At 38.7% G+C, this 9,388-nt stretch overlaps 1 pseudogene; it reads right to left on the minus strand.

Annotated features, from left to right (window-relative positions):
- On the minus strand, positions 7,714-9,388 carry LOC104779168 (annotated as a pseudogene).

A 9,388-nucleotide genomic window follows, 5' to 3' on the forward strand; every position in this document is an offset into this window, starting at 1 on the left:
AATATGACCCAGAAAGCCCATCTCACGCTGCCAAAAACTGCACTTGCTCAACTTAGCAAACAACTTCTGCTCCCACAACTTCTCCATAACTGCCCTCAAATGCACTGCATGTTCCTTAGAACTCTTAGAGTAAACCAGGATATTGTCGATGAAAATGATGACAGATACATCCAGCAACTCCTGAAACACACTGTTCATCAATCTCATAAACACTGCTGGGTGCGTTAGTCAACCCGAAAGGCATCACTACAAACTCATAATGCCCATACTTCATCCTGAAAGCAGTCTTCCTCACATCTGCCTCATCTATCGGGATCTGATGATAACCCGACACCAGATCTATCTTGGAGAACCAAGTAGCACCTCTCAACTGATCCAACAACTCATCAAATCTCGGAAGAGGGTACTTGTTCTTCACAGTGACCCGGCTGAGACCTCTGTAATCAATGCATAAGCGGAAACTCCCATCCTTCTTCTTAAAAAATAACACCGGCGCTCCCCACGGTGATACACTAGGACGGATGACTCCCTTGCTTAACTAATCCTCAAGCTGCTTCTTCAGCTCTGCCATCTCTGCTGGAGCTATCCTATAAGGAGCCTTGGATAACGGTGTCGTCCCGGGTTCCAGTTCAATCGTAAAAGGATCAAACCGAGAAGGTGGTAATCCCTGCAACGACTGGAACACGTCCTCAAACTCCTCTACAACCTGAATACCGCTAACCGTAGACTTCTCCAATGACTATGGCATAGATATAATAACCAGATAACCTCACGGCCCTTCTCGATCATCTTCCTAGCCTGAATGGCCGAGATCACGAGACTCCCCGAAGTCGGTCTAATCCCCTGATAAACCAACTTCCCTCCCGAACGCTCAAACTCCACTCTACCCCGATGACAATCCAGATGAACCATATGCCGATGCAACCAATCCATCCCCAAAATAACATCATACAACTTCACGGGGCTGATAAGCAAATCCGCAGGCCGAGACTCTCCCGCGATCTGAATATCGATACCCCTCGCTCTACCAATGACCCTCAGAAACTTGCCTCCAACAACTCTGACAACTCCTGTACGCTCGCCGGGATCTCCCACGATACCCGCACTCTCTGCACAGTTCAGGGTAATGAAGCTATGAGTAGCTCCAGAATCAAACATAACATGGGACTTAAACCCGCCCACCAACAGGGTCCCTACACAAACCTCATGTGTTGAGAACCTAACATTTTTTCACAGGACAACACAAAAATCTGAACTTAATAAAAATTCACAAAAACAAAGTATCAGAGATTTTACCTGTGATCGCCCCGGCACTGGTCCCACCAGTCTCCACAGTCGTCTAAACCCGTGACGTCTACTCAATCCGTGCCACTTGTTGCCCTCCTGGCTGCACTTGCTGCAACGCTACCACTGCTACCGGCTGCAACTTGGGGCAATAGGGCTTGATGTGCCCTGGCTACCTGCAATAATAGCACACATGATCTGCTGTCGACGGGCACTCCTCTTGGGACAGCTAGCAATCTTGTGGTCCTTGCTCCCACAACTGAAGCAACTCGCACCACTCGACGTCTGCCTAGCCTCCCACTTCCTCTTGGTTCCCTGCGCAGGCTTACCGCCCTTGCTAGAACCTCCCTGATGTTGAGCCCTACTAGGCTGGACTGCTGGGCTAGCTGCCACTGACTGTGCCCGGATATCCTCCTCTATCCCTGCTGTAGTCTCAACAAGTCATCACATAGGGCCCTCAAGAACCTCCTGATCTGAGCCTCCTCAGACTCCATATCCCGACCCTCATACCTCAGAAGTCGACTGGACTCCAAGTCAAGCTCCCGCACTGACCGAGTCCCCTGAGCTAGCTGAAGAAACTGCACCTCCAACCTATCCAGTGCCTCCCTAGGGAAATACTTGTGGTTGAACTCCAAGACGAAGTCAGCCCAAGACATCTCCCTCTGCACTCTCCTGGCTGCTACAGAACTCCACCACAACTGAGCATCACTAGTCAAATAGTGGACCCCAATGTCCACCCAAAACCCCTCAGGACACCTCAGAGTTTGGAAGTTACGTTCCACACTCCTCCTCTACGCATCCGCAACGGTAGGATCTGTACCTCTTGAAAATCGCTCGGTACCAATACGGCCCATTTCTGTCAGCATGCTGATATAACGAGAATGGACCCCCATATCCGCAGACACTGGCTGCCGCTCCTCCGCCACCACTGGTGGCACTACCTGAGCCTGAGCCGGGGCCACAGACTTCATGCCACACACAATTGACTAACTCATATAATGAATCAAGACATGCAATCCCAGACAACACAACAGAAACCTAGTGAACCCAAACCTAGAACCGTAAACGCTCTGATACCAAACTAAAACGACCTGACCCGTTTTTTTTTTTTTAATAAATAATAAATAATAATAATAATAAATAAATAATAATAAACTACAACTAGTGGTCCCATACTCACTAGCCACCTAACCACAATTACAACCAATAACGGAATAACAAAAACCAATATCCAGACATAACAATTCCAATGTCAAACAACAAGGAACAAGAAACCGACAACCTAGCAAGTTCTAAAGACCCAACTCTAGCAACCTAACAATGTCAGACAACAACCAATCCAGTCCCTAGAACATCCTCCTCTTCATTGCCTTGATTCCACGATCACACTTTGCCTTTACCTGCACACAAAACACAAATTAAGATGCATGAGTATTTGATAAACACTCAGTGAGGCAATCCTCCCATCTACTGGGCTATACACACAAGCAACAGTGATTCCAATGTTCCAAACAAACAACAAACAAAACATACAAACCAGGAAACGAACACGTCTCGCTGGAAGGGAGGTGTCGACCGACACCAGCCTAGTGTCGACCGACACTGGCATTGGTGTAGACTGACACTACCCCACAGTGTCGATTGATGCCCATTCTTGCTGGTGTCGACCGAGATAGAGTGGTGTCGATCGACACCCACCTGTAACTGCGATCCGCACGAAGCCGAGAGTCGAATCTTGCTTCCCAATCTCCTCCAAATCATCCAATACTCAAAAACCATGCCAAAAACATCATTAGGAACCTGTATAATCCAATCCCCAGCAAGAAAACACATAAAACAACAACAAACAAGCAAGAACAAGGAAATCAAAGGCTTAGATTAGCCATGGTCATGCACTCACCTCTTTTCAGGAATTTCTGACCAACAATGAACGAATCCACACTCTCAGCAAGCTTCCCACACGTTCCTAGCCTTGAATCCTCACTCCCACAGCAAGATCTCACCCACAAAGCCTTTAAATCTCACAATCTCCCTCTAGAACCTCAAGAACAGTTTCCTCTCTTTTATTTTCTCTCAAAGCGGCGTGAGACAACAAAAACACGACCCTAGGTTGTTTTCTCCTTTAACCTTGGTCCAATGGTTTCCTTAAACCAAACCGGTCCAAATCAATAATTAAAACAATCTGGTCGAACCAGAAATAAGTGGTGTCGACCGACACCAACATGGGTGTCGATCGACACCCACCCCCAAAGAGTTTTGGTTCGCGGGCGTTACAATTACAAAGGTTTTTACAAACAAATTTGATGGTCAATACTATAATTGGTCATGTGTACCTCCGGATAGACGAGAAAGATACTTTCTTGAGTTTGCGGTATAGTTTTCTGTTATATCATTCACAGACAGGTTTTAATTGTTGTTTATCACTAACTTAATTCTATTTTCTTTTTACCTAGAAAACACACACTTGAGATCCATTGATAACAGGGACAGTGCAACATTTTTTCTATGAGATATGTCCACGCCGGATGAAAAACATGGTAAGCGACGGTAGGACTAGTCGAGTGCAACCTAAATGGATCGCAGGTGAACTCTGGAAAACAATGGTTGCGCAGTGGGATACTGTAGAAGCACAAGAAAGGAGTCGAATCTATTCCAATGCTCTTATGTCAGACCGTAATGGTCTCGGTCCACACTCGCACTTATCTGGGCCAACATCGTATCAACAAGTCAAACAATGCTTGGTGAGTAACTTAAACTTACGTCTTACCATTTTTTTTGTAACTTTAACTTATGTCTTAACCTTTTTTTTGTTTTTGTAACATTCCAGGAAGAGAAACTTGGGAGACCTGTGAGTCTTGGTGAGGTTTTCAAAGAGACACATACAAGGCCAGATGGTACGTATGTCGATCGAAAAGCCGAGAAGATCTTCTCAACTTATGAGAAAAACTTACAAGTTAAGATATATGAGATCGAGTCAGATCCTTCACGAGCTCAGGAGCTCACAGCAGAAGATTATACTGCCATCTTTCTTCAGGTAAAGTACCATTTTCACAATCTATATTTAAAGAGTTTTCAAAACTTTCATTTTCAGAACTAACAGGTTTATTTTTTTCTTTTCTAAGTCCACTGAGAAGGATTCACGAGGTAATCTTTTTGGACTTGGAAGCCTCAAGGATCATCTTCAGGATCTTCTCAATGGCAAGAGCTATGAACGAGGAGAGTCGCCATTGTTTGTAGCATTGCAAGAGCAAGTGAAGGAAGCTCATCGTATAATTGAAGAACAAGTTGACTATACTACAAAACGTGATGCTGAGATTGCTGCTCGTGAAGCAGAACATTCCAAAGTTGTGGCTGACCAACAGAAGAAGATAGAGCACTTGGAAAAGTTCATGCGTACGATGTGTCTGGCCTTTGTCGAATTCGAAGAGTCTGAATCAAGTGATGCATCCACCGCCTCTCCAACACAGAGAACAGCTCCTACTTAGGTTACTTCTTAGGCTAGTTATTATGGTTTAGGTTCTCTTTTGGTTATTATGAACTTGTCACTTTGGGATGATGTGTCAATCATAGTTTTTGATTGATCATTTTGGATTTTTTTGTAATTGCTAATGTGGTAAACATATTACTATTGTGGTGAACTTTTGGTTATTAAAAATGTGAATTTTAGGTTTCTGTTTCATTAGTAATTCGATTAAAAAACAAAACAAAACAATTATGGTTTTAATCACTATAGTCGCCAAACAATTCATTAAATCTGGCTTAAAGTCGTCGTAACATAGTCATCAAATAGTCGTCTGATAGTAGCCACAGAGTCGCATAATTTAACGACAAATTCGCAACTATTATCAAATTAGTCGTAACATAGTCGTTAAATAGTCGTAAATAGTAACGACTAAATTATGACAACGTTTATGACTACGTGTCATAGTCGTAATATTGTCGTTATTTACCGACTATGTTACGACTGAATTTCCTTACCGACTATCGATTTATGACAACAGTTATTAGTCGTAATTTACTCGTTATTTGCGATTTAGCGACTACTTAATGACTATTAGTGCAGTCGTAAATTACCTGTTTTCTTGTAGTGTGTGCGTCCTTCCAACACATAAGTTTTTCTAATTATGGATGAACAAGATTCATCCGAAAGAAAATAAAAATAAAAGAAAGACTGAAGAGGTTTGTGTTTGTTTAAGGGCTCTTTAACGTACAATAAGCCATATACGTGTAACATCAAGTTCCATGAACGTGCTTGCGTGCTTGGCCATGGTAGCTCGAAAATATTTGAAGTTGACATATATATATATATTTTAACCTAACGAGTTCGAGTGACAACATTTTTCTTTTTAATCTTTTGTCTTTCTCATTTTTTGCTGTTATACATGTTTGTAAAAAATTGAATTAGAAATCTGTTATACATTTTTCTTTTTTACTGTTCTCTATTCCCATCACGTAGCACATCTACCATTCACAAACTTAGACGGACTCTTTCGGCTATGGTCTCACCAAAATAATAAACAAATTAACATATCCCAGTTTTTCATGTCCAACATTGTTTCAATTGTTTAGAGCGTACCTGGTGACCAGTTCGAGGTCATGTCATAATAGGGATTATAAGCAAATGTGTTCTCAGCCTCTGTTCCTCCTCGTCGTTTTCGGTACAACCCCTTGTCACTACAGTTTGTAATTTCCCGTGTACTGGATCAAATAAAATTATTTCTAAGCTGTTTCCGAAAATCAGTAAGAATTTTTATCAATATGAAACGTCGCGATTGATGAGTTTTGTCTTTTAGTTCAATCTAATGTTCTACACCGTAAGTTGAAAACTCTAACCACACCCGAGAAGAAACACACAAAAAACATCAGTACCAATGAGAGACTCCCCATAATCAAAACTGGAAACGAAAAAAGGATGATGACTGAAATTATTGGCAAAATATATATCTCTTTTATAATAAAAGGGAAGTACGCAACATTGTTTTATAGACTATATAATTTTGATAAGTTGGTTACAAATAGGTTATAGATTAATTGATAGATTAATTGGTTCCAAGTTAAATAGTGGGTGCAACTTTAATTTATTTCCGAAAATCTTAAAGAGAATATTCTAAATAATTATTTGATATTATCTAACTTACCATATTAATTTCCTTTATTAAAGTATTCATCCATATTGAAATCTTTTGATATGAGTCTATTTTGTGGAATAAATAAATTTTCATATTAATTATTATAATTAAAAAATGGTCTTATTTCCAAATATATCATAAATTGAAATTTAAAAAAAAAATATAAATTGTTCAATCTATAAAACATTCAAGCTTTATTAATATTATTCTTTAAAAATAATATCTATTGAGTTAAAAAAATTACTGAGTAACGAGTCAAAATTTGAATATTTAAATTCAATTTCATATTTTTTTTGTTGAAAATATTAATTTTATATAATATAATAAACTTCAAATAATTTATTTTGAAATATTTTGAAAATATTGAAACTTGATATAAAGGTTAAAAACTATAAACACTCTAAATTGATTTGTTATAGCAATGTCAATAATATATCACTATAATATGAAAGAATTTCAAAAAACCAAGTATATTAAAACAAAAAGTATAACAATATATTAAATTACTCATAATATAATAACTCTGCTTTTTAAAAACTAAATTTACAAAATTATGTCTTATAACGACATTCAAGTCATGATGTAGAACATACATAAACTAATACAAAATATTAAAATTTATTTTAAAATATAAAATAAGCAATTTGTTTTAGAAAATAAAATTTAACCAGTATTATAGCACATGTACTTATCTAGAATCATTAACAATATAAAACTTACAAAATAGGACTTGAATTTATTGCATGATGTTTTATCCAAAATATTTTCAAAAAACAATCACATAAATTATATTTTATATAAAAATTACTATAAAAATAAAATGAATTTAGCACGGGTCTTAATCTAGTATGATATAATTCACCAACTAAAGAATATATATCAATCACTAAATTAGCGAATAAGAAAAATGTTTTACCTATTAAAAAAAGAAAAAAAAATCAGAATCACACATGATTAGCAAGTAAGATTCGTTAGTACCAAAAAAAATACAAAAACTAAACATCCTATTGAAATAAACAAACATATAAACAAAGCAAAACAAAAAGAGAATCATCAATACCATATCGATTTTTTTGTATGGTTCCTTTATAGATTCAGTCTTATTCACAGCAGGAACATCAATGGTTTTGGATAAAGCTCACATGATCTGTAAACCTAAACATAAGTCAAAATAAGCAAAATCATTGAAAAATATATATTTATATCGATTCATAGTAAAATATTAAGAAAAATCATAACGCATAAAAATAAATTAAATTATAAAATAACCATAAACAATATAAAAACCATAATATCAACACTATCTAATTAACCTAATGAAAAGCCTAATGCGAACAAATGTATCATATTTAATAGGCTGCCAGAAAACATTAGGCTTACAGCTGTGATTCATGAATCGAGAAACGTTCCCTTTTTCCTTGGCGCTTATCAGGACTTGCATCGTAAGATTTAAAACCTCAGGGACACTTTCACATACATCCTCACACACAAGTTCAGGTTCGTAGTTCCACTTAAACCTCATATAAAAGCGAGATGAGTCGAACAAGAAATTATTGTTTTCTTGTACTTCATCTTTTGTCTTCCTCACACCAGTAAACTCGCAGATAAAAGTCCTGGCTCGTATTGGATCCCAAGAACGTAAACCCCAACCACAATTTGTCGTCTTGAACACTGCCATGTGTAACTTCAAACCGTTTTGAACCAATCGATTTTTACATTCGTTGGGGCATGAACAAGATTCACCTCACTCGTAAATCAATGGTTTTCGACACACCAAAATGGAGTTATGGTATGGTAACTCACCAAGGTTTCTTCGCATGCACATGCAACTTTGATGAAAGCATGGCTGACCTTGACAATTACGGCATCCAAATTCTTGGGGATCGATGTTTAAATCAAGCATCATTCTTGAGTGATCCTGAGATGTGATGTATTCAAATTCTTCAGGAATTGTTTTGTCATCTTCATCTACATCGTTAACCAGCGGCACTCGGAAATCCTCTTTTCCAAAAGAAAGATCTTGAAGTATAAAACCCTGCCTCGGGTCGTGCGTCCTCAATTCTTCATCTAATTTCCAGCTTGCATAACCAGAATTAGGTTGTTTTGGTTTCCTCACCATTTTAAACTTGAACTCTTTACCCCCGCTTTTTCCTATCACATAATACGTTTCAAAAACTAGATAAAGTCCATCATAAATGTATACCTTTCTCGTGTCATCATTGGGGTCGCCTCTACCTCGGATGACTCTAACGTCATTTCCTATTCTTCTACTGGTATCAAGTGCAAGGTTTCCTCTGTCCATAGTTTGATCACGAGGTAAACCGTTCTTATCCGTTCCGCCATATCCAGAATAATCAAGCATTCAAGATCTTCGGTTTCCTCATCGTACTGTCCTAATGTAACCACACTTGTTGCAAGAGGTTCTACTGAACCATCATCAGCCGTCATAAAATCAATGCCACCAAACCGTTTGTTTGTGAAGCCCGACTAAGCACATTTCACCCCAGTAATAAAAAATATCTCCTACTTGTACTCCAGGAACAAGACCAATCCTCCTTTTCATATTAGTTTGGACCCCATAGTCCTACAATTAACGATCGCTGTTATAAGCATGTCTCTCTGGAGATTTAGTTGGCAAAATCTCCGTCTTACCGCTTCAAAACCAACTCAACTATCTCCTGGTTTCCGGTTTCCCTTTCTGCTTTGGTTATCCCTGAATCAAAGTTTCGGGAAGAGAGAACCTTTCTTGTTTTGGGATCTTCTGTTTTTGCCTTTTTCACCGGGGTCCTCAAGTTTTTGAAACCCTTTGGTCGACCAAGCCCTTGTTTTTTAGGAGCAGTACTTGGACCAATACCAGAGGAGTAGTTGTTGAAGTCATCAGATGGTCTCACAGTTCGTAGTTGTGTGAGAGCTAGAGGAGGAAGGCCGAAGGTTGATGGTGATGGGTTTTTTGGGATGTTGATGAGGTTATCCAT

The sequence above is a fragment of the Camelina sativa genome, chromosome 3 (genome assembly GCF_000633955.1).
Source record: "Camelina sativa cultivar DH55 chromosome 3, Cs, whole genome shotgun sequence".
Lineage (NCBI taxonomy): Eukaryota > Viridiplantae > Streptophyta > Magnoliopsida > Brassicales > Brassicaceae > Camelina > Camelina sativa.